The sequence below is a fragment of the Mustela lutreola genome, chromosome 5 (genome assembly GCF_030435805.1).
Source record: "Mustela lutreola isolate mMusLut2 chromosome 5, mMusLut2.pri, whole genome shotgun sequence".
Taxonomy (NCBI): Eukaryota; Metazoa; Chordata; class Mammalia; order Carnivora; family Mustelidae; genus Mustela; species Mustela lutreola.
This window is the reverse complement of record NC_081294.1, coordinates 1,651,070-1,676,206: the sequence shown is the minus strand read 5'-3', so window position 1 is coordinate 1,676,206 and position 25,137 is coordinate 1,651,070.

Below are 25,137 nucleotides of genomic sequence, written 5' to 3'. Positions count from 1 at the left end.
CTTGGACCCTCTCCCCTTCCTTGACTCACTGTTTGACGGCAGCTCCACGGAAGTAACAAAGGGGTGACTCTCGGCGGTCCTGAGAGGGGCCTGGGCGGCCCGCGGTGGGCGCTGGAGCGGTGTTCTGTCGGAGATGATGTCTTATCCCGAAGCCACCCGTTTCCAGGAGGGAACAACTCTGCAGGTGTCGGCATGAGAGCACTTTGTGCTTCCAGATATTGGGGGAAAACCACCTAACATCACTTAAACTGAGGCCACAGATCGAGATTTTCTTGTCAAAGTTGACTTATAGACGCCTTCAAAGTAGCTTGTTTAGCTCTAAAGCAGGTCAGATGTATTCATTACGCCGACTTTCCTTTGGATCTCGACGTTGGCAGAATAATTTCTTATTGGTATTTATTTCGCTCTAAATTAGCTATTTGCTTATTGACCCAAAATAGTTATCATCTCAGCTGGAAATATATTGGAACTCTGGTTGCCAAACAAATATTCAGCAAAAGATTAATAAAAGCATATGGGGAGGAAAACCCTACCAAGTCCGGCCTGCCGGTGCTCGGGGAGGCATCCTGGCCGGCAGCCATGTGCCCCACTGCACGCCGGCGTCCTCCTGACAGTGATGGATTGGGCAGCGGGAAGGTATTAATGATCCTCGGCTCTGATGGCTGAGGCACTTCACCACCATTTGCATTTCTATTTATCATCTCCGCATCTATCATTATGAAGAGGACGCCAGAGCTAATTAAAGTCTGCGCTAACAGGGTGACCGGGGAGTCTGGTGGCCACCAACGCCCAGAAAGACCTGGGAAAGTTTCCAGCAGGAAGGACACCAACCTTACACCAAACCCAATTAAGTTAATTCTTCGGGAAATCGTGCGAGGCACTTTCATTTGGGTAAACGGGAGGATTTAAAGCGTGTGTCCAAGGTTCTGCTTGAATCGAAGGCTCGCAATGACCACTGTGCTCCCTCAGCCTGTCCCCAGTCCTACCCCAGTCCATCTCTGAAAGTCTTTACTCCTAAAAACAATCCAAAACATGGAAACATCATGGGTTTTGTTTGCACGGCTCCTCACACTTCTTTGTTGCTGTCTCTGAATTTTCTAAAATGTTCTACATATTTAATTCAAAAGATAAATTCTGGGCCATTTGTTCCCTGTTTCAGTGCAGATCACTGAGGCATGTATTGAGAATAAAGGGTCTCTTAGAATCCAGAGTGGAAACGCTCCACGAGCCACAATCTCCAAAGTGTGAAGTTTTCTCGATGCATTTTCATTAGTCTGATTTCCCCCTTAGTATCCATGACAATAAATGGCATCATTAAAGAATGCGTTTTAATTTTTCCTTTATGAGTTTTAATTAGAGACTGACATTTTGATTATTCTTCTCCACTGCGTAGCAGATCTACAGCTTGTCGTTTGGGGAGGTTCAACTCTATTCTTCATCCTGAGGTTGATCCAGGAAAATCAAAGCTGCCCTTGGAGGAAACTCCGCGGAGAACAACGGACAGACTTTATTGAAGGGTTGATCTTGACCTTTTGTGGAACCGGGGGGACTCTCCGTGGGCTCCCTCCCCTTCTGAATGGAATGCCCTAACTCGTCGGCATAGTAGCAAGAGGGAAAGAATTAGTGCCACATTTAACCGTATTGATCCCAAAGACTGGTTTAGTCCTGATTTAAAGCAAAGCTTTAAAAAAGGCTTTTCTCCCCGTAGAATGAAGGAGGGGGTGCATGCCTTGAAAGGACATGAGAAATGACCTTGGTGCCCACCCCATACCAGTCACTGTGCTAGACCCTTGACTCAGGAAACATCACCTCACCTGCTCGGGGCAGTGGGAGTGGCCCTCCTCATGGGTGCCCCCATGAAGAGACCCTTGGTCAGAGGAGTACAGTGAACACAGGTGGGCAGCTCAGGGGTGCTCAAAACCGGGTCTCCTGCCCAGGACACTGGGACGGCGGAGTCCTGACTTGCCTGCTTGCTTCCCCAGCTCTCCTGCACAGGGGGCAGGGGTGTAGACAGAGGGTATCCCCAGAGCCCCCACCCCACCTGCAGTTGGAGAAGCAGCCGTGCCGTGGTGAGGGCACGTGGCCTCTGGGTCCGCGTCGCTGTGGTGGTGTCGCTGGCAGAACCCTCCATCGCGGTGTGATGAGTGAGGCGGCCGGGCCGTCAGGAGACACCACACAAACACAGGGTCAGCGGCACAGGTGTTCAGCGTTGCTTGTACGTTCTCTGGGGTGTGCCGTGGCCAAAGTGCTGGCTCTCAAAGGGAGAAGGTGAAAAATGACAAAGACATAACAACAGATTTTAAGAAGTGTATCAGCTTTCTCCCAGTGTGTTCTGGGCTGGTAGTTTGGCCAGGTGGCATGGAGGATCTGCTTTGCTGTGTCCCCCTCTCTCTGGACATCAGGCGCCTGGAGTTCACAGGAAGTGGAGCCTGGAGCCTTCTTGCCCTCTGCAGTCTGGGACCTGGGTCCCTTCCCCTAATGATGAGTTCCAGGAGCCAAGAAGCCATGGGAGCCTCACTCATAGCTGGATTGAATCCCCAAGACCTGGGCAGGACGAGGTGCACAGTAAGGATGCAGCCAGGATTTGTGAATGAGTGGACAGATGGACGGATGGTGGTGGAGGAATGAATAAATGAGCAAACTTGGGGCCCTCAACCCAACTTTCTCCTGACGTACTCAGGACGTGATATTGGATTGCCACCCTAAGGTCTGGTCTGTATCCGACTTTCTGGGCTCAGGCCTGGTTTAACAGGGCCCTGGCTCCCAGCCAGTTCAAGTCCCTGCTATTGGCACTGCCTAGAAGTAGGACGAACTTGGGACAGGTCTTATGGAATCCAAGGTGGGTCCCCACTCTCCCTCTCTCCATGCTTCACAGTGAAAGCCCAATGGGTGCCAACCTGTTATGACTTCATACGGTGATGATGCTACTGTGATGGATGTAGCATTCTGCACACAGCAGCAAGGACAGATTATGAGATACAGTGATCAGACATGTATATTTCATTAAGAATGATGAAGTTCACCACTGGTGAAATTAAGCTTTCTTTTATTGGCAACTAATGTTAATCTAAAAAGCTCGTCTGCCATTTTAAACATTGTGATTTCATACTAATTGATCCCACAAATGAACTAAGTTATTCTGGATTTACAATTAGGAGCACATAGAATGCAAATGGTACAGGCCAAATTAAATCCTTGTGAACCAGAGGTGGGCATTCAGCAGGGGAATGCAGAACTTTACCCGCCACACCATTAATTCCCTTACCCTTCGTTAAGTCACTAACCTTGTGGTTCACCAAAGATATGAAGAAACTGATTTTACATTTCATGGTTTGATTTCAGGAAGCCCAGCTCTCAAAGTATATGAGCTCCCAGGAGGAAGTTAAGCAGAGCCATCATCCACACGACCATCCGTGTCATTAAAAGACATTTGTTAAATGCCTAACTGTGCACAGCACCGAGTTAGATGGTGAACAGAGAATTAGGTGAACTGAATTTCTTATCTCCTATGATGGTATTACACATACAAGGGAGTGGATAAGACGCCAGGCCACGATAACACAGATACAAATACAGAATGAAGCGAACTGCTGGGAAGTCACTTGAGAGGGAATATGTGGGGGAAATGGCATGAGAACAGAGGAGAGCCCAAAGGACAACTGAGAACGATCATCTCACACTTGAGCAGACACAGGCAGGGCTACCAAGCAACCCCATAAACTTGAGGGAAAGCTCTGTGTTGGGCAAGAGATCTCAGGTGCTCTGACCTGCTTAGGAGGTGTATGGAGGAAGGCTGGGGAGGGGGGCACAGCATCCTCTCTCGGTGCTGAATCCCAACTGTAGTTTGCACGGAACAAATCAGATCTGCCCGCTCTGCTCAGGATGGTCCTTCTTTCTGTCTGATCCCTGTGACCAGGGACAAGGATACACGGGCATTGTGTGTGGCACACACTCACAGATGGCTGGGGAATCACGGTGTTCTGGGAAGGCCCTCCCAAAGGGTCTGCTGCAGACCTTATCAGGAACATCAGATGAACCATTACAATCAGGAGACAATACTTACTGCTTTGCTTCTGAGACTTCTTGTTTTAGTTTTATTTAGTTTCTTTTTACTTATTTTAGTCATGCCAAATTACTTCTTTTTATTGTCATAACTGTGATGTTAACTGATGGTCATTCAGAGTCCAGTTGTACAAATGATAATGATTACATACAGGCACATAGCCACCAACACAATCACAAACACAAAAACAAAAACAAAAAAATTCCCATTACTCCCACATGCTTCCTCCTGTCTCTTTGCAGCTGAGCCCTAGCCCAAACCTGACTGCTCATAAATACTTATCTGCCTTCTGTCACCATATTTTGTCATTTCTAGATTTGCATAGAAGTGGAATTACTTTGTGAGTCTTTTCTATCTGACCTTTTTCCTTTAACAAAATGCTTCTGAGATTTATACATCGTGCTGCCTCCGTACCCACAGTTGTGCTGTGTTACAAGGGGTACGTGTACCACAATGTGCTTATCCACTCTCCAGCAGATGACACTTGCCACCTGTCCAGCTTGGGGCTCTTCCGGATAAGGCTGTCATGAGTACAGGTGTTTATGGAGTGCATGCTTTCTGTTCTCCTGGGCAGATCCCAGGAGCGGAATTGCTAAGGGGTAGTGATGTTTAATTGTATAACATACTGCCACACTGTTTCCCAAAATGTATCTTGCCCCATTTTGCATTTCCACCAGCAGCATGTAAGTTTCAATGCTCCATCTTCTCACCAACACTTGGCATTTTCCGCTGTTTTCACTCCACTACTTAGTTGGTGCACAGTGGTACTGATGAAGCATTTAATTAATGTGATTCTATCTTAAATTTTGTGCTAACACCATCAATAGGACTCATTGTGGAAGCACTCCAATGCTTGTTGTGACCATGAAACATGCCCGTGACCTGCTTGTTGTTGCTGGAGTGATGCAGTGACTTTGTTGGTTCTTAGCAGCAAATGTGCATTTTAGAATCATGCCGTGTTCCCCAGGGGCCTCTAAAGCATGTTTGCACTGCAGAATTCAGAGGCAAAGAACCCACATGTGTTCTGATAAAACATAGATGTCCTGCTTTATTGTTCCCATTTGCCTTCAGCATCATCACACCAATGCCTTCAACCAGGGTGCTCTCAACTCAACAGCACAGCTATCACTTATACTATTAAGCTTTACGTTCTGTTGTTGGCCCAAACAAAGCCCTGACTACTCTCCAGGATGAATCAGAGCAGTTTTTGAAATTTATATCTATTTTTAAAACATCCTGTGGCTTGGGTAGGGAAATGGCATGCTTCCCAACACAATTTTGTCATAATTATTTGTACCTGTCTCTTATGGACCCAATGTGTGGCCTCGGAACTCATATGTTGGATCCCTAAACTCCAATGTGGTTGGAGTTTGGAGATGGGATGTTTGGGAGGTGATGAGGGTCATGTGAGTTCAGGAGGGTGGGGTTCATGCCCTTATGAGACAAACACTACGAAATTCTTTCCATCTGTCTACCACTTAGGGGGGGACACAGTGAGAAGGGGACATCTGCAAGCCAAGAAGAGGGCTCTCATCGGACTGACCATACCTGCACCCTGAACGTGGACTTCCAGTCTCTAGAACTGTAAGCAAGTATAAGTCTGTCATGTCTGCCTCCCGGTCCACAGCATTTTCTTAGGACCACACAGACTAAAACACTCAAAGCTCCATCTGGTGCTTGAGCCGTATCTGTCTGTTGCCTTGGCATTGTAACCCGAAGACTCATCTCATGCTAACTCCTTCATTTCTGTCTCTAAAAATAAACATCAAAGCAGAATTTCTTTTTGGGGTGCCAGAATGTTCTAAAATAGACAGTAGCAATGGTAGCACAGCTCTGTGAATAGACTAAAACCACTGAATCCCACAGTTTATTTTATTTTTTAAATATTTTATTTATTCATTTATTTGTCAGAGAGAGAACATGAGCCGGGGCGGGGGGCAACAGAGGGAGAAGCAGACTCCCCACTGAGCAGGGATCTGATGCCAGAGTTCAATTCCAGAACCCTGGGATCATGAGCTGAGCCCAGGCCAATGCTTAACCCACTGAGTCACTAAGGTGCCCCGAATCCCGCACTTTAAAGGGGATGAATCTTGTGGTATGCGGATTGTATCTCAATATGTCTGTCTGTCTGTTTGTTTTAATACAGCAGACCAGTGCATGGAAACACTAGTTCTTCTAAAAACACCAATCTTTTGATTATACTTTTGATTAATATGCCTGGGCCCTGGGGGAGTTTTGACAAGCATGGGACAGTGTAAGGCTGTTTGCCCCGAGATGGAACTGACAGGAGCCTTCAGAAATACACAGAGATCGCTGGCTACAACTTTGTGAAAAATGTAAGTAAAATCAAATGGTTTCCTAGAAATATGTGGATCTACAGAAACCATTGTTTCCATTACTTTATGCTAGAATGATGAATAAAGGATATCTAAGTTTTAGTATATTCTATTCAAAAACCTTCAGAGGGTATCATGGCATATGAAATGAGAAGCAAATGTTAAAGATGCTTTAGATTTCTTACTGAATTTTCTGAGGCCACTGATTATACATTCTGCTTTATTGATCAATTTCTGATAGCTTTGCCATCAAACCCTGTTAGAATATGGTTGTTAAGTGATCTAGGGCAAATGAGGTCAGAACAACTTTAGCTGTTGGATAATCCAGGCATGCGTGCTGGGCCCAGCAGGCCACTACTGAGCACCCGTGACGGGGCTCTTTTGGGCAGTCCCGCTGCTCACGTCTCCTCTGGCACCTCTGGGAGGGCTCTGCCTCTCACAGCTCTCACTGACTAGTGGACAGAAGAACATCAGGGAAAGAATGAAAGACCATGCATTTTGCTCAGCCCGCCCGAGATGTTTTAGTAGCCTATGACCCCGTGTTTCATGGCTGACCATCTCTGGTAAGACAAGAGTAAGGTGAGACAATTCTGTGGCAGAACACCCGGGGGGCCCCGCCAGTGCCCCCTTGGTTTAAGTTCATACGTTGATTATCTTCAGACCCGGATGCCTCCTTCTAGATCAGAACTGCCCGGTTTGAAATGTGATGGGAACCACACAGATGGCTATGGGCTGTGCCGTGTCCATTTTTAAGAGAAGCAAAGAGAATAAGGTGAAATTAAAAGCCCTGCACTCATTTGTATTGAACCGAGCCTTCAAACTCCGTAATTAGATTACATTTGCATCATATCTCAAATTGGGCACTAAACTTCCGTCAGTTCAGCTGAAATGTTCAGTCCTAGCCAAAGACCAAGTTGTGTTTAATGGGAAAATAGTTTACACCACTTTACCCTTAAATCCTAAATACAATGTGTGAGTTATATATACATCTAAGAATAAATTAATTAAAATGTGAAGTTCAGTTTCTCGATCATGCCAGCGGCCTGTGTGGCTGGTGGCTCTGGTCTCAGCCAGCACAGGACTAGGTTACACAGTGACTGAGCCAGGCGGCCAGGGGCAGGACAGAAAATAATCACCCCCCTAGTCCCATCAATTACCTCACACTTACAGATTAGAAGGTGTGCGCAGCCGTTCCCCCTGACATAAATAATGGGTATGTGGAGACAGGACGTGTAACTCAGAAGGATTTAAACTTGACTTGTTACTTTCCAGGGTGTACAATTAATTCCACACCCGGGAAGGTCAATGAATCAAGTATTTGAAGCATATCACAGGAGCTCTTGGGAGAAATTTTACATTTCTACATAGACAGCAACGTTCTGCACAGCTGTGTGGACCATCCCCCGGAATGCTGGCCAGACACTGCCCGAGGTTCTGGTGCAGGAGGAGACACGGCCTCATCGTGTCCTTGGGAAGTCCCTCCTGTGTGGGGATAGTGGGCCTCCGGATCCCTCCCCTCCTGTCCTGGGAGGACGGCTACCTCAGCAGCAACCTCCCTACCTCCCGTCATGTCCCCTCCATGGGCTCAGGCAGCTCGGCCAGCTCGGCCAGCTCTACTCTCTGCCAGCCCCCACACAGCTCTACTCTCTGCACGCCCCACACGGCTGCCTCGCCACAGCGGCCCTGGTGGGTTGCTCCTCAAGGTGGGAGCTATTGTCCAGTGACGATCTCCAAGCACCAGCCAGCTCAGAGCTCAGGGTTTGGGAGCTGCTCTGCTCGGGTCCTTGGGTTGAGGGGGTGAGTGGATGGCCAGACGTGGTTGTGTCCGCTGTGGTGTAGATTTCAGAAAGCAGAGCGAGGAAGCGGGACATAATGAAAACCATCCCTCCTCCCATTTTCCCCAGTGTTTCTTGAGCTGAATTTTGAAGAGAACAAGAAGTAGAAGGTACCTTATAAATAAGTCTTTCTTCTCTGAGAAAACATCTGGAAGGTTGACACAGAGGGACCCACAACTGCTTTTTTGTTGTCATAAAGCCCACGGTGCAACGGAAAGGCCTTGAGCACGGGGGAGCCAAACCGATCATTTTAAATTGGGCTGAGAAAAGCCATTTAGTTCCACTCCATCGGAACTTACCAAACACTTGGTTCAGACCTCCTGAAACCCTAGGCTACCACCCTCCCCGGGGCCTGGGGGCCCATAGCCAAGCCAACAGGCCCCTAGGAAAACATCTTGAAAGCGTTTGGCTGAAAACAGGAATAAATCCAGGGCTTGGGAGACAGCTAGGGTTGGCTAGAGGGCATTTTCTTTCTTCTCCACTCAGGGTTGCTTCATCGTATGCATGTGTGCATGGTGGGACACACACACACACACACACACACACACACACACACAGACACACACACACACACACAAGAAATTGAGGGGATAGCCCAGAAGTTTCAATAAAATAAAGAGAAAACACATAGGTTTTGAGAAGAAAAAGAAATGTTCAGGCCAAAGTTCAACATGCCTAGGGCCTGTCCCAGTCAGCTCAAGTAAGCCCCAGGTGCATGGGGGCAAGGGAAGGGCCAGATCTTCTCTCTGCGCAAAGGGGGCATGTCCCCATCCACACGTGGCCTCTGTGTAACTGATGGGCTGGTTGAATCCAGCCATGGTGCTTGCAGACTAGGGGAGGCACTGCCCAGAGACCCCTGGGCGCAACTCTGAACATAGCACTCCCCGTTCCCACCGTCATGCACCCAGACCTGGAGCACACACAGCCTGGGCCTCAAGGCAAAGTGTGACAGGCAGCGGGAGGGAAGAGGCTTCTGGGGACAGCAGGCGAGACACTGGGAGCCTCAGAAGGCTTTGGCAAGTGGGTGGCCTTGGGCTGGGATGTGGAAGGTGATGGTTGGGAAGACAAAAGAGGTTTGTGAAGCAGCAACGGCTCTGAGGCCTCAACATGCAGTGTGCATCCAGATAACAGCTCAGCTCGCGTCCTGGCGATTTCCTGAGCTTCTTTGAGATGCACAAGTGGAAAGGAAAAACGTGGCTCCATTTACTGGGAACCATTACTTCCTATTATCGCGTCCGCCACTCAGACTTTGGGAGGCTGGTCAAGTGCATGACAGGCTCCCTAGGTAAGCAGAGTGGAGCTGGGAGATCATTTTTGTCCTGGCTGGGATGGGAACAGACCCCACTAGCATTCTTCTCAGAGCCTAGCAGACACCTAATGTTTTGCCCCAAAAGAGGACACAGACTGAGTCATGCACGAGCAGATTCCATCGCAGAAAGGAAGGGAGACTTTAAAAGGGTTGGGGTAACAGTAGTGCCCCCACAGCCGGTTAATTGGAAAACTTTGAATTACTTACATATTGAGTGAGAAACACTGTTGGACAATGGAAAGAATTATGATAGATGGAAAGAAGATATGATAGACAGACAGACAGACAGGTGGCAGATCATAGAGAAAGGTAAGATGGATAGACAAGTAGACGGATGAGGATGATAGAGTCGGAGCAAAGGGAAAGCGAGACGGTGCGTACTCTTAGCAGGACTCACAGTGTCTTCAGGACTACTGTGGCGCACATGAGGGATGTTAGTGGTGGGGACTGATGGGTCAACCAGGAAGCGCTGGGGGGATGGACGGGACAGACATGAAGCAGGTGGAGGAGGCTGATGGGACACACGTGAGGCAGGCAGCGGGGGGATGGGCGGGACAGACATGAAGCTGTGGAGGGGGCCCCACTCTGGGTTGACCTTGTTTGACTCAGAGATGGTCACAACCTCAGTTTTGACACAGAAAATCAGAAGGGACCTTGGTTTATCTTTGTCCACATCGAAGTAAGATTAGCTCCTGGGTCTAGACCTTGAGTCCAGGGTGAAGGGCCGAGACCCTCAGCAGGTGTGTGTTCCCCTGGCAAGTGCGAGTGTGTGCTCAGAGTGGTTCCTTGGAGGGGCTCAGCACAGCATACGCACAACCACCCCGGTTCTGTACCCACAGGGGGAGTTTGTGGATGACCTCACCTTCTAGAAGGGTAAAGACAAGATTCACACGAGATAGGAAATGTGGTCATATGAGACGTGGTCACATCACTGCCCACCCTTTGTGGGCAAGTGACCCTGAGGAACCAGGTCCCTCTGCAGGAGTTCAGGGACCTGAGTTCTGAATCTCAGGAGGGAACCCCATCGCCATTCCATTCCCAGTCAGCCACCTCCACATGGTGGTTAGCAGCCCCTGGCCACCAAGGGTTTGGGACCAGCGATGGAGGGAAGTTCTTGGGTGGGTGTAGGTACCCTTATCTCCCCTCCTGTACCACTGCCCATGGGGCACCATTTCCAACTCTCAGGGTGCCCCCAGGACCCCAGCCTTTTCTTCACAAGTCATGCAGAGGAGGGAGCCAGATCTGCCACAGTGAGAGAGGTTTTCTTCAGCTGCTGCTTTTCCACAGGGTTTGCTTTGGCCCACACTGGCCAGCACCATTGCCACCAGGCCTCTGGGTCTCTATCTCTAGCTATAGGCCAGCTGTGCACACTTGGTGCCAGAGCAGCAGCCACGGGTGCCAGGCCCGAGGGCACTGGGAAGGTGGGTGCCTCAGTGGTCCCCTCCTTTCCTGTTCTGGGCTCTCCTGCCCCTTCCAATTTCTTTCCTTCTTGCTGAGATTGTTAAGGCAATTTGCTGTCTCACCCTTTTCTCTTTCCTATTTAAAGAGTATTCCTGTGTGTCTCCATCACCCACTGCTTTTCTCCTGTCTGCGTCTGGCCAGACTATTTGAAACCTTTCCCTTCCTCTCTCCTCTCTGCCCTTCCTGCTGTTTCTTATTTCACAGTGTTTTGAAGCCACAGAGGACTCCTGGTGGCTGTTCCCCACTGGGCTGGCAACAATGGGCCAGGAGCACCTGCCCTTGGCTCCGGGGGAGGAGCAGGGCCGGCTGCTCTGGGAGGCTCAGGTCCCCCCTCATGCCCTTTCCTCCCCCAGCGGGAGGTGTGCCTGGACTCCAGCACCCCCAGAACCCCCTACCATGGCCTTTTGTGGGGAAGGGTCCCCAGAAAGTCATTCCATGCCTGGTTGCAGACCCCGGATGGCCTCTCCCATACACAGCAGGCCTCCAGCTTCTCCACAACCAGCAGCCCTTTTTCTGCTGTGTTTCCAACCAGAGAGCCTTCGGAGGTCCCAATAAAAGGATCTTTCCTTTGAAAATGACCTAAGATAAATACCGAGATGATTTCTGAAAGGATGGGTATTCTTCATTTTATCATCTTAAGGAAAGGACACAAACACTAGCATACAAAACTGGATGGAAACGGATCTTTAAAAAATAAAAATAAAAACAGCAACAGTAAGAGCACATCTTAAAATAGCTCAGGGTTTCAAAGTCATCCTGCACACGGTTGCAGCCAGGGTATAATGTTCAGATTTGCATTGTGCGGGTGTGCGGGCTTGGGAGGCAGGGTCGTGTCCCAGCTGCAAATACATCCAGACCCTGGTTCCAGTAGGGACGGTCCCTCCCCGACAAGACCTCATTCAGCGACCCCACAGGAGCAGGGAGCCCTCCCCACGCAGAACGAAGTCCTGCTCTGCCGCCGAGCATCCTGAGCACCCATACCCAGCATGCACTGCGGCTCGCGCCCCTGCCGCCGAGAGGGGCGCGCCTCACGCAAGTCAGCCTCGTCCGATAGGCACGGGAAGGAGAGGAAACAACTTGACACAAGTTGTTTTCGCGGCTGCTCTTTGTGATAAGGGACTTCTGCTCCCTGTCAGCCCAGTGCCATATGCTGCAGGAAGGCAGGGGCCTTGAAGAAGGAGCGGCTCCTGAATTATTGATCAATGATTAGCAAATGCAATCGAAATTGTAGACTTGATGTTGTGCGCCGATCCATAATTTATGAGTGGACAAAATAGGAGGTAGTAGAGGTAGCAGTAGGTGATTTCAGCCCCATATTGATTACTTAAAACAACAGGAGGGAAGTGTAGTGTGACAGATGGAAGAAAGCTGACGGCTCCCCGGCCGGCAGTCAGCACAGGCAGAGCTGGGGAATACGCGGCTGCAGAAGCAAATACGTTTCTATTGTGCCTCTTTGATCACCATGCTGTTTCACGAGACCAAAGGACATATTTGTTTATAATTTATGTATTCCTCTCGCTATAAAAGATTGATGGTGCCCTATTAGATACTCCAGTATCTAAATTTCCAGATAGTTGGTACTGTGACAGCCGGCAACTCAGTGTTGTAAAGTGTCCTCGGCCATCCACGGGCAGGGCTCCCTCCCTGGAGAGCTGAGCCAGGCAGTGGGCCACCCAGGCCACCTGGGACCATCCCGAGCCCCTGGCCCCGCACACGGCCCCCATACCCAGTCTCAGCCCAGCCTCCAGGACAAGCTGATGGAACACTCAGCCAGGGTGCAGGCAGATGACCTGATCCTCATGTTGTGGTCAGGCAGGCCAGGTCCAGGCCTATTGTAGGTGGACGTTTTCTCCTTTGGGGGAGTTTGAAGAGGATGGCTTGGGTCCCCACATTTATAAATGTTCAATTTGGGGAAGTACACAGTTTCAATCACATACTTAATAAAGGCAGTTTGGTGATTTAGAGCAATGGGGGGGGGGCAGTTTTGCACCCAGGGGTGATTAAGCACAGTCTAGGGATTTCTGAGGTTGTCAGAACTGGAGAGAGTGCCCCTGGTGAGAAGATAGGGTGCTGCTAGCCATGCTCCAGGACACAGAGGGACACCCCAACAAAGAATCGCTGCCCCTAGTGCCTACTATGCCCTCATCATCCCCTTTGAGGGGACAGAGTCTTTGCAGCTGAAGGGTGCCAGTGCTCCAGAACTGGGGGCTCACTCGGGGGAAGCAGCTGTACCAGACTCTGGTCTAGAGAGGGTTCCCCAAGCCCCTGTATCACAATCTCCTCCCCTATAAAGTGGGGGAGGAAAACTGTGTCCCCCATAATGTGGTATGGAGGCAGCTCAGACGGGACACAGAGCCGGGCACATAATATGCATTCAGCACACGTTAATGTACTATTAAATTCATTATGACGACCGCTTCACCCAACAGTGCAAACCCGTATCCATCACGTTGAGAGTCCCACTGTGCAGGATCTCAGCTCTGCTCATTGTTTATCTGTCTATCCGTCCATCCATCCATCCACCGTCTATCCATCGATCTATCCACTATCTATTATCTATCTATCATCTATCTATGGAGATGGGTTAAATCAGCTAAGACCACTTTTCTAATTCTGGGCCAAAAACCAAAATGTGGTGTGAATCCAGAACAAGGAGAGGTAGTTTTTGAGCCACTGTTGCTACGATCTGCACAACCCTACAAAATGTCGCATCCTAGTGTTACAAGTGACCATGGGAACCCACTGCAAACTGCTCTTGAAAGTCCTGGCAAAGTGTGTGAGCACTGGGAATGCTGCTACATTCGGGGAACATATATAAGGAGGCTTTTGGAATCAGTTTGAAACTCCTGCCCTCTATTGTTTTAAAAATGTAAAACCAAACAAAATAGGATTTGCTCAGAGAAGGCTTCATGGTTTTGTACCTTCTTTTCTAGTTTCTGACTAAAATGGACATTGGAGTGGTTGTTTGCCCAAGCGTCCAGCAGTCTAGTCTTCCTAATCATTTCATGGTTAAGAGCCAGGAAATCACCAAACAACCCACAGAGCCAATGCCTCCTAAATTTTTGAGGATTATGTATTGCTTTACAAATGGGAAGCAGAGTAGCACTTCCAGCATCCCAGAGGCCAGGCCCTGGGCCTTCTGGGATGGGAGACCTGCTGTCCCCAGGATGCAGTGGTCAGGGCTGCTAACAGTGTCCCTCCTCTGCAAGGGTCTACTCAGTGGCCTGAGATGCAGAGTGCAGGACACGTGCCTGCTGTGAACTCATGAAAACCAGAGGATGTCTTTATCCGTTCTTAGGAGGCTTTTCTCGCCACTGAAAATAATTCAAGTCGCTGTTGCTCTGAATCTGCAAGGGAAAATTCTGAATTGAAAAGTGAACATTGCTGTCTGCTAAGTGACCGCTCTGTGACTTAGGCGGGGCTCTCAGGAGAATGTCCAGGTTCACCAGAAGCCATGGACCCTGGGAAGTCACACAGTGGCTGGCCACATGTGGCAGGACGAAAGCACAGCCACACCTTCCTGGACGTACCTCCCTGGAAAGGAGGGGTCCATGGACAACCTGCCCCTCAAATCTGGTAAGGAGGGTGTTACGTGACTTCTGAGGTGGGGTCATAAAAGGCCACCGGCTGCTGCCACCCATGGTCCCCAGCAGCCAGAAATCTGACTCTCCTGAGGCTTCTGGTGGTAGTTGGGCCAGGAGTCCTGTCTGAGCCCAGGTGAGCAGCCAGACCAAACATGGGAGGTGCCGTCCTGAGAGCTCCAGACCAGCCATCCTCTTGCTGCGTATGCAGACAGTCCCACCAGGGGGACAGAAGAGTCACCCAGCTGAGCCCCAAATGTTCACGAGCCACACCACAATCAAACCTGGTGACACAGTCCTTGTCTGGGCCCCTTAGGCCATGGGGTAGGTTGTTACACAGTGTAGACCGATCCAAGCTGCCAGGGGGTGGGGCTCTGTCTGCCGTCACAGCGATCTCCTCTCTGCCTCATTTCAAAGAGGCCGTGACGTCAGTGACCGCAGATCCTGGACGCAGACCACACCCAGGAACTGCACACGCGCGGGACACACACGACTGTCACACAGACTTAGCCTCACCATGTCTGGTAAAATCTGGTGTGTTCCGTTCTCTTTCTTGTCACGATGATTCCACGACAGAAATTCCAGCCACGGTCGTGTGCACGGCCTCCCTGTCTCACCGTCCGAGGGCGCAGCCGCCCGTTCCAGTTGTCCCGTCGCCCACCTTCTTGTCCTGTTTGCCCCAAACACTGGATTTCTCCAACCCCCATCTGGCTACTTCCATTCCTCTCAGATGCTACTTGTGCTTTATTTGCTTCTGGAGATGCCGAGAAGCTAGAGCAGCAGGCGGGCTCCTCTCTGAGCCTGGGGAGGCGGGAGGAGGGGTGTTGGGATAGAGGCTGCCAGGGCCGGCTGCCTCACGAGAGGGTCCACCCTGTGGCAACTGTGACCATATCTGTCATTGACTGACTCAGTGTCTTATGACCCCCAGGTCTGCTTGGTGCGTGGGAAATTGCCCAATTTTTATTTTATAGGTAAATTCAATTGCACGAGTGATTTCTCAGCCATACCCCAGTCTCCTCTGTCTTCCTCCTCCTCAGGGCTGGGTCGGCGTCCTGTCCCGTGGGAGGGGCCATCATGGCAGCTGCGCTGAGCGTGACACCTCGAGTCTGTGGTCACCCTCGCAAGCCTTTTCCCCGATGACCTTCAGGTCCCCAGCCGACATTGCCCGGTGCCCACCTCCAGAGGAGGCCTCTCTCTGGTCCTGACTGTTCTCAGCTCTGTGGGCATTCCTCTGAGGGCGGGAAGACTCCCAGGGCTCGCCTTCCCCACAGACAGAAGGCCCAGCCTCCCTTCGGCTGCAAACCACACGTGAAAGGGCCTCTCCTGCTGCAGGTGGCCCCATGCCCCGAGCGGCCGGTGCACACGGCCCCTTCCCAGGGCCTCACATGGAAGCAGGCTGACCGTGGCTCCATCCCACCCAGCTTGCGAGGAGGGAAATGGAGTGCAGGGGTGCGGCGGTCTAGACCCTGTCGGTTCTTCTCTAATCTGTTGGGTATGATTCACTGGCCAGGCGAGGTTCTTCCAGATTCAGTGTTCCTCACTCTGTTCTAGACTCAGGGTCTGGTATGTGGCCATTGTAAAGAACACCACCACAGCCTTTTATAGAAAAAGCCTGCCTTAAAGACCAAGGAGGACCTGCCTTTCAAGAGGACGAGTCTGCTTCGCATTTAGAAAGAAAGAGTCACAGGCGACAGCCCAGCGAGGAGAACGTCTGTGTTTAGAGACCGACTGACTTCTTTTTCCTCCTTGTGTTCTGCTCTGTTCTCTCCATAGGACACCGGCAAGGGTGTGTGGGGTGTGTGTGTGTGTCCGGGGCATGTGCACACACGTGTGCATGTCTGTGAGTGTGCACGCGAGCATGTGTGTTTGTGCGTCTGTGCGTGCACACGTGCAGAGAAGTGGATGCGTGCATGTGTTGGGGGGCAGAAAGCTCTGAAGGAGGTGTGGGGACAATTGAAAAAAGATAAATTTGGGGCAGCTGCGTGGCTCAGTCATTAAGCCTCTGCCTTCGGCTCAGGGCATGATCCCCGGGTCCTGGGATCGAGCCCCGCATCGGGCTCCCTGCTCAGCCAGAAGCCTGCTTCCCCCTCTCTCTCTGCCTGTGGCTCTGCCTCTTGTGCTCTCTCTCTCTGTGTCAAATGAATGAACAAAATCTTAAAAAAAGAGAGAAAAGTTTATGTCTCTGGATTCCATCCAGTCATAGATAAATGCAGGGATTTATGAACTGTAACTGCCTTTTTCCTCAAAATAGTGGGAGTATAACACGAAAATAAAGCTTTGTCATGGAGATAAGGTGGTGACTAATAGACAGGGGATCTACACGAAAAGCTGTGTGAAGAGCTAGACCCTTAGGCAAGTTCACCTTACACGGCCAGACTTTTTCCTTTGCACACTGTCACCAGGGCCTGTCGCCGTAGGGGAAGAGCTGGGCACTGCCCAGTCCCCCTGCCCATCCCATATCTGACGGTGTGACTCTCCTCCCCTGGGCTGAGGGAGGGGGGCACGTGGCTGTCCCTGCCGTGGGGCTGTTCCTGCCGCTCCGCGCACTGTAGCCTCCTCCCGCTCTCGGCTCTTCCCGGGGGGCCGGGCCAGCCTTGGCTAACCCACCTGTCCCCGGGGCCTGCCCTGGGTGGGGGTCAGACACCCTTGGGTTCCTTGGCTGAAGGACAATTAAGCAAAGCTTTGGGGTGGGGAGAACAGATCGTGGGTGATAGTGTGGTTCTCTGGTTTTGCTTTCCCACCACGCTATTGCTCTCAACGTAGCGCAGCTGAAAGTCCTCATGCCGGATGCTGGGCTCCGAGGACCGAGGTGCCCTGACCTCTCTGCTCCCTTGCCTTGCTCTGGCTGATGCCGGTGTATTAGCTAAACTCTGTCTTTTAAAGATCAATTGATTCCCTGAACTCAAATACAGCGCACTGCTTGTGGCGAGCCCTTCCCTTTGTAACGCTGCTGAATGATTCAAAGCGTCCCCTCCGTCAGCTCGGCCGCCCGCTCTGCAGCTGTCATCACCGTGTGCACTGCCCACCTGTGGACAGTGGCGCGCGGGCACCTCGGGACCTTGGCCCCGAGGAAAAGACCGCGGCCACACTGAACGTCCTCACCGGGGGACCCTGGATCTGGCCGCGGCAATGACTTCGTTTTAACAGGAAGCAGGTACACCTAAGAAGGAGTTTGGAAGGAAACCAGTCACGGTGAGGACTCGGACTGGCAGGAGTGGGCCTTCCTGGGGGAGCCGCGCCAGGGTCCCCTCCTCCCGGTCTGCGGCACGACGCGGCTCCCGGTCCCGCTGGGCCAGCCCGAGCCCGGTCGGTCAACTCGTGGGATGAGAACGTCCGTGAACACACCTGACGGTAAGCTGGGGCTCGCAGCACGGTCGGGGGCTTAGGCAGCTTCAGTCGAGCTCTTGGCACAGGGCGCTTCTCCTTACAGAAGCACTGGAAGGGGGTGAAGCGCGCTCCTCAGCCGGCCCCCCGCCGGACCCCCGGCTGGCGCTGCTGCCGTCGCGCCCTGACTCGGGGAGGGAAGGGGCAGAAGAGGGTCTGCGCCGCCGACGAGACGGAGGGAAGCTCAGGCAAGGCCTGGGGCTGGGCTGCGGCCGCTGCAGCTTCTAACGTCGTGAGGAGGCCGGGGAGCCCAGAGCAGGGTCGGTGCCCAGCGGAGACGGGCGCACACGGCCGGGGCCGGCCTCCTGCTGCTGCCTTTGGTCTTGCTGGAGCTTTTCCGTCCACTTGACCCAGGAGCCCCAGTATCCGGTCAGACCTTCTCTCTGGGTGAGTCTATTGGATGTTTCCAGAGGAGATCAGCGTCTGGATTGGTAAACTGAGGAAAGCGGATGGTCCTTCCTGCTGCACGTGCATTAACACAGCAAAATGGCGGGAGAACGAGTCGTCTCCTCCTCCCGGTGCGCTTGAGCTGGGCAGGCTCTTCTCACACCGTGCGCCGCGCTCTGAGGACCCCAGACCCAGGCGGCAGTCCACACCACTGGCTCTTGGGTCTCCAGATTATGGACTGTAGATTCTGTGTGGGACTTCTTGGGCCTCCTAATCCTGTGAGCCAATACCTTATAATAAATCTCATCTGTCGGTTCTCCTTCTCTGGAGATCCTTGACTTATGCAGGAGGTGGGGCTGGCGTCCCAAGCACCAGACCGAGAGGCCCGGCTGTGGGCCCGGGGCAATGTTGGAGGGATGTGACATTAATCATGGTGAGGCTGGGATCTTTCCAGAGGGTTTGAATCCACCCTTGACCCACAGCATGTGGAGGGAAACATCCCCAGGAACTAAGCTTCACTTTCCGGGCACCCTGGATTGATTTTGCTTGTTTCTAGGAAAATATCTCAATGGTCTTCTGAACACAGTATACATTCTTTATTCAGGTGGCTTGTTAGGATCAACGGGCCGGGGCCTACGACAAATGTCAGTGCGTGTGCCCCTTGTCACCACTGAAAACAGAATCTGGGGGGGCATCCCAGCAGGTGTCCTGGTTTTTTTTTTTTTTTTTTTTTTTTTTTTTTTTTTTTAAGTCACAGATAAATTTATGTGCAGCCAAGATCTCATTCACCAAAGGTTTGAAGGAAACTGCTGTCACCAAGGGACCAGGCACAGAAGATACAGCTGATTCTCATTATTTACGGTGTCCGTGTCCTGTAGAGTCACTGAGAACACAGATTAGCATGCGGTGGGCCATTGCTCCTGGAGGACACATGGGGTTAGGTTTCTGTGAGCCCCGGTAGCAAGATTTTGTTTGACCAATCAATATGTGATCTTGTCTTACGGGTGTTTCTCTTTGAAGACACCTTGTTGGACACAGACTGTGGACTCATTAACATTGAACTTTCAGCCCGTGAAACATAATCAGGCCTGAAAGAGGCTTCCCTAACATACACTTTCTGCGTGAGGCACGTCGCGGCCTTCTTGCGCTTGGGGTCACCAAAGACCGATTCACTCCACCTCAGGGGCCGTTGTATACAGCAAGGTCACCAGCAATAAGCACAAAAATTCAAAAAGCTCTACGTTAAATAGACTGCAGGAATAACACTTGTTTACAGCGCGCGCCAGAACCTGGACGGCAGAGCGTCGCCTGGTCCCACCTCCGCCGGGAGCGTGCCCCAGAGACTCCAGTGTGTCAGCCCCTGCACGCGTCCGTGGGGATCAGTGTGCTCTGTGAGCACAGCACCCCCTTCTCAAGGAGGACCCGTCATCCCAGGCCCCCTGGGAGGCCCGAGACTGTGGGAAGCATCATACCCTGTATAGATCTAGGATTTTCCCCCACGTACATCCTTAGGGTAATTAATTCACAAATGAGTCGTGGTAAGAGATTAACAACAATTGTAACAATAAAACAGAAGAATTATAACAATACATGGTGATAAAAGTCACATGGGATGGTCTTTCTCTCCACGTGCCCTATTCTACCGGGCTCAGGCCTGCCCCCGTGACACGACATGATGAGGTGCCCGCGTGTTGAGACGGAGGGAGGGAATGACGCAGGCGGGCAGGCGACCTGGTGCGGAGCTACCGCTGACCTTCTGCCTCCAGTCGGTGGCCAACGGAAGAAAGGGCAGCCCCAGATTTGGGGGCTACAGGGAACCTTGAGCCAATAGGAGAACTTGCAGATGTGGAACCCACAAATCCTGAGGGTCAGCTGTGCTCAGTATTCTTTTTAATTCAATTTAGCTAATACATAGTGTATTATTAGTTTCCGGTGTAGAGTTCGGTAATTCACCCGCTGCGGCGACCCCCGGGCTCATCTCACCACGTGCCTCCTTCCTGCCCCTCCCCCAGCGACCCCAGCCCCCACCTCCCCACCCAGCAGCCCTCCGTGTGCTTCCCGGAGTCAAGAGTCTCTCGAGGTCTGTCTCCTTCTCTGATTTCCTCTAATTCTACTTCTCCTTCCCTTTCCCTGGGTCCATCTGTTTTCTTTCTTACATTTCACATACGAGTGAAACCATATGATAATTGTCTTTCTCTGAATGACTTATTTTGCTCAGAAAAATACGCTCTAGTTCCATCCACATCATCGCGAATTGTTAAGGTTTCATCCTTTCTGATGGCCGAGTGATGGTCCATGGTGCGTAAGGACCACAGCTTTATCCCCTCGTCGGTTGAAGGGCATCTCGGCTCTCTCCAGTCTGGCTGTGGTGGACATCGCTGCTGTGAACACTGGGGTGCAGGTGCCCCTTTGGATCCCGACGTCTGTATCCTTTGGAAGCAGGTAATTTATCAGGGAGGTTAAGCACATCTGTGAACCTCAGGAAGCGGGTTCTCTCAGGCGTGAAGTGAGGAGCAGAGTCGTTTTCTCCGTGTGTGGGTGTCTGGAGGAGCCCAGCCTGCGGTCCCCCGGCCTAAGGTCAGGGTGGTTTGATGCTGCTTCCCCAGTGGAGCAGGGTGCTGGCAGGAAGGTAGGGCCAGGAGCCTCCTGACTGCTGCCTCCCTGCCTGTACGGGCCTGGCTGGAACCTTCCCCAGCCTCCTGGGGGCTAGAGGCAGGAGCCCCGTCCTCCACGACAAAGGGTACTCAGAAGCTGATCTGGGCACGTCATCTGGATGTGAGGGACTGAAAGCCCAGGTGCCCACGAGGGACAGAAAGGTTAATGTGAACTTTCACATTTCTGTGGAATGGGCGGCGTGTTCACAATCTTGTCTCCAGAAAGGGCGGCAGGTGTGAGGAGCACATTGGCTGCATCGTTGGAAAGTCCAGCATCAAGGGCCCCTGGTGCCTGGCCCCATCGGGCAGAGCGCCATGCTCTCCTCACCTCTGCCTTTAGCTCCACGCTAAGCAAGGCCCGGGGGCATTTTCAGGAGGCCCTGGAGCCCAAGGCAGCTGCCGGGGTGCCAAGCCCAGGCTGCTGTGCTCCCCACAGGAGGAGGACCCAGGCAGCCAGTCCGCTGCATCTGCGCCCCGCTGCTCTGCCCAGAAGACCTCACAGCTGTGGCCGCCCTGCCTGAGGTGGACAGGGAGCGGGCTGCTCGCCCGGACGAGACGGACGACACAGCGGCACGACGGACCGGCCGGCGGACGGGAGCGGGAGGACGGCTGGGCGGCGCGCGGTGTCCTCCACAACGCCTTTCCTTCCGTTCGACCAGGAGAGCCCGTAGGCAAGCGACGTGCCTGTGACGCTGCTCCCTTCCGTGAGCTGGAACGCAGTGAGGCTGTCCTCCACCTTCTGTCTCCACACACGCGCACGTGCGCACACACGTTCGCACACACGTGCCCACACGTTCACACGGGCTCACACAGGCTCTCTCACACACACTCCCACGTGTGTTCACGCACACGTGCTCCGGCCCGCTCAGAGGCCGTCCCGTCTCCCCGCTGGCCATGTGCGCACGCCCGGGCCAGCCCTCAGCGGCAGACTCCTTGCTCAAAGCGAGCCCCACCTCACGGCAATTTTCTGTAAAGCCTTTTGGCTCATTTCCAGAGTCAGCCTCATGGTTTCTTTTCTCGTTTTTCTTTTTTCTTCTAATTTTAAAGATGCTGTTTCTTTGTCAGAGATTGAGAGAGACAGCGCACACTGGGGGAGCAGCGGGCAGCGGCAGAAGCAGCCTCCTCACCGAGCAGGGAGCCCGATGCAGCACTCGGTCCCAGGACTCTGGGATGATGACCCGAGCCGAAGGCAGACGCTTAACAGACTGAGCCCCCCAGGCTCCCCTTTTTCTCATATTTCAAGAAGGAAATGAGATTAATTTCAGCATCTTTATATAGGTTTTGTCAATTCAATATAAAGTTTCTGCGTTCATTCATTCATCCGATAAGACTGTAAGAGGCCTGCTGTGCACCAGGCTCTGCGCTCTCCAGGCCTTCCAGGAGCTCCGGGACTCCAGCTGCTGGAGACACCCCGGGCCATTGGCAATGTTGATAACATGGACCCTCGAGGGATTCTGGGTACAGAAGGTGCTTAGATACCCCAGGTACTACTCTAGGTACTTCCGGGCACTCTAGGTACTGTAGACGCTCCAGGCACCTTGGCAACATGGATAATATGGGCCCTCGGGGGATTCTGGGTACGGAATGTGCTCCAGGGATGGCCACCAGCGACGTGGGCACCGCAGCTGTGACAGGCCTTGGAGGCATAAGCCACTGCTGTCTGAACTGGGGACCGTTCTGGGGGAAACAGAGCGGCTGACTGACAGCCATGACGCCACAGAGCAAGCGCTTCCACTGAGCCATCGTGATGGTCTTGCCCAAGTCTGGTGACTGAGGAACTCTCCAAGCTGTGACCCCGTAAAGGTCAAGTTAAATAGGGTCTGGCATGATAGGTGGCAGAGAGAATGGCGAGGTAGAAAAATACTGGCTGGTTAGGGTTCTGGAAGGCACTCCATGGGCCACCGAGCTGCCCAGAAACCTTCTCCAGGAAACGGAGGAGGAGGCAAAGTGCCCTGAAGCCTGCAGGGCCCCCAGTGCTCTCTGGCCTCCAGTGACACACATGGCACCCTTCGGTGAAGGGTGGCTAGCCCATGCCCTCCTTCCCCAGGGTGCACCCCGATTGCTGATCTTGGGCCACGGGCGGTGGAAGAAGCCGGGGAGCCTCTGCCTCCCGTTTTCTAGCACTTACCAGCGTTTTCTGAACAGGCTTCCTGCACCCCACACAGGGCTGTTAATACCTTTGGGGCATTGACTTTGGGGAAGAGGCTTCCATGGTGAACAGGACGGGACACCTCCCAATGCCATCAGCGACGGGCAGCTGGAGGGCACACCACCACACGGAGATGCGTGCGTTACCGGAATGTTCCACAAGGAATCTGAAATGAAGCGTCCTTACGCTGTGTCTCTCATGTCCCTTCCTTCGTCACCCGCCGTCTCTCTCCGTCTGGCCATCCTCTGCCGAGTGTGAGAGACGCTGACGGAGCTTCAGGATTTCCTTTTCTAAAGCAGAGTCTGTGGTCCGAAGGTTCTGAGCAGCTTCGGGCTCTCGTGGAGGGCGGCCGGAGGGCTGGGATGCACTTCAGACAGGACCCAGCTCCAAGGGAGGTGGATCCCATCTCCCTGATGGTCTTCGCCGTTCAGCGACTCACGCACAGTACGAAGCCCGCATTCTGTGGGACATTCCTTACTCCCACAACCAAATGTCCACCTTCTGGCTTCCGCACCGTCTCTGTTGGGAGCAGACACACACGGCAGCACTCTCCCGGCGTTTGTTAAGGTCCGTGTCGAGAACCATCCCGCAGGCGTTTCTGCTTCTTTCTGTGTGTCAGTAGCTCCGCATCACGCACAGATACACGTGAAGTGCGGGGGCCGGGAGTGGGCGCGGGGAGGGGAAAGGTGGACAGAGGTCGGTGGACAGAGGTCGGTGGACAGAGCCGGCACCAGCCATCCGTGACGGAGAAGGCAAGGTGTGCCCGGATGGCCCGGCCCCAGGAGAGCCCAGGAGACCCTCAGAACGATGTCACCCCCTCTGTGCCAGGGTCTCAACTCTGACCCACTCCGGGGTCGTGTTGGTAAGGCCCTGCTTGAGGATCTGGCCGAGAATCTTGCTCTCAAGTCCCCGCTGCAGCCACCTTGCCGTGAGAATCCCACGCACAGTCACCGCTCTCCGCCCAGACACGGTGTGTGCGGCGTCAGGGCCACAGTGACTCTGAAGGGACAAGCCTCCGCGAGCCGGCCTTTTTGGAAGATGTATTGGACTTTAATAAAACTTGATCAATGCATTTCAGTCAAATTGAATAATGTGTAAGTGGATAGGGTTGACATATGTTTCAATATCTGCGAGTGATACATTATTCTCCAGTGAGCATAAAATTTAATGAAATATAAATACCCATTAATCCTCACGCTTCAACCAATCAGTCACCGCGGCTCCCGCCTGCTGTGAGCAGAAGCGGGCCCGGAAGCGGGTCCGTTTCATCTGAGCGGGGGCGCCAACCCCGGAGACATCAGAGGGCGCGCGCGGAGGCCCGGACGGGAAGCCGGCCAGCACGGCAGCGGGGGCGCGGGGCGCTCAGACGGACCGCCCGGCCGGGTCCACCGCGGGGCCAGCTGCCTTCGAAACCGTCAGGGGAGGAGCAGGACGGGGAAGCCGACGGTCCCTCCCTCCCCAAACACGGTCTTCCCTCCTCGTCACCTGGCAGGTTCGCCCTGAGACACGGCACCACCTGCAGGCACGGGAGCCACCGGACACATGAGGGTTTCGGGTCGCACAGCAGCATCTAACGGGCCCATCGTCCCGGGGCAGAGGCTGAGTCGCTGACCGGTGTCCCTAAAAACACAAATACAGAAATAGAAGGAAGAAGCAGGAGGTTCACTTTCCATCGGCACCTGTGTGGTCGGATCTGGGAAAATAGCTCGTGCCTTCACTTCGGAGAAGCTCTCTCACTCTGCAAGCCGCCACCTGTCCCTGCAATGCCGGGCCCTCGGGTCAGGTGGCCCAGCCTCAGAGTCCCAGCCTGGGGCCCCGCTACCCCCGCCCCACACTGCTCCACACTCTAAAGCCAGAGGACCTGAGCACGTACTTAGGGAAGTCCCAGCCATGCACTCGATGGCTGCCTGCGGGGTGTGGACAGAGTCACCCCAGGAGCAGAGGTGCAGCTGGTCAGGACCCCCGCAGGCCTCCACGC